Source organism: Elephantulus edwardii, unplaced genomic scaffold, assembly GCF_000299155.1.
Source record: "Elephantulus edwardii isolate Elephantulus edwardi_28Jun2011 unplaced genomic scaffold, EleEdw1.0 scaffold00377, whole genome shotgun sequence".
Lineage (NCBI taxonomy): Eukaryota > Metazoa > Chordata > Mammalia > Macroscelidea > Macroscelididae > Elephantulus > Elephantulus edwardii.
The window spans coordinates 422,941-423,583 of record NW_006400127.1 but is presented as its reverse complement, the minus strand read 5'-3'; positions in this window follow the sequence as shown (position 1 = coordinate 423,583).

The window sequence follows — 643 nt, the reverse complement described above, 5'->3', positions numbered from 1 at the left end:
ATTCACATTACCTGCTATGTGCCCGAAAATGGTTCTCTGCCAATAACTGCTTGCCTAACCAACCCAATAACCTCAATTACAACCATGCAAAGAAGCATGAAAAACAGTTTAGAAATAAATGCAAGCTCACTTATGCAAACCACCTTTTCATTCAGCACATCAGATAAGCAATTTAAACAGATGTTATAGGCCTATATGTCTTGAGAAAAGTGCAGCCAGAATGCTCTCTGGAGCCAAGAAAAATGAAACTCTGTCTCCTATATTGCAGAAATGTTGTTAGGCGAGGCTATTCTTTGGAAAGAGACACCACGCTTGGAAAGATGAAGGGTCAGTGATAGAGAGGAAAACTCCCAAAGAGATGGACTGGCACAGTGACTGTAGCAATGGGCTCGAGCGTGTCAGAAATGATGAGGATGGCACGGGACAGGGCAGGTTCAGATCTCTTCAGAGGATCATCACGAGTCAAACTCAACTCACCAGAGCCTAACAAAAAAAAAAACATGTAACTTTATACACTGCTTAGTTTTCGAAGCTAGAATTTTCCAGCTAATAGATATGCAGTGATCTTTCAGTGCATTTTGTATCATATTTTCAATGATTATTTTGGCTGGATTATTATTAATACTATGAGGAGAAGTGTGGC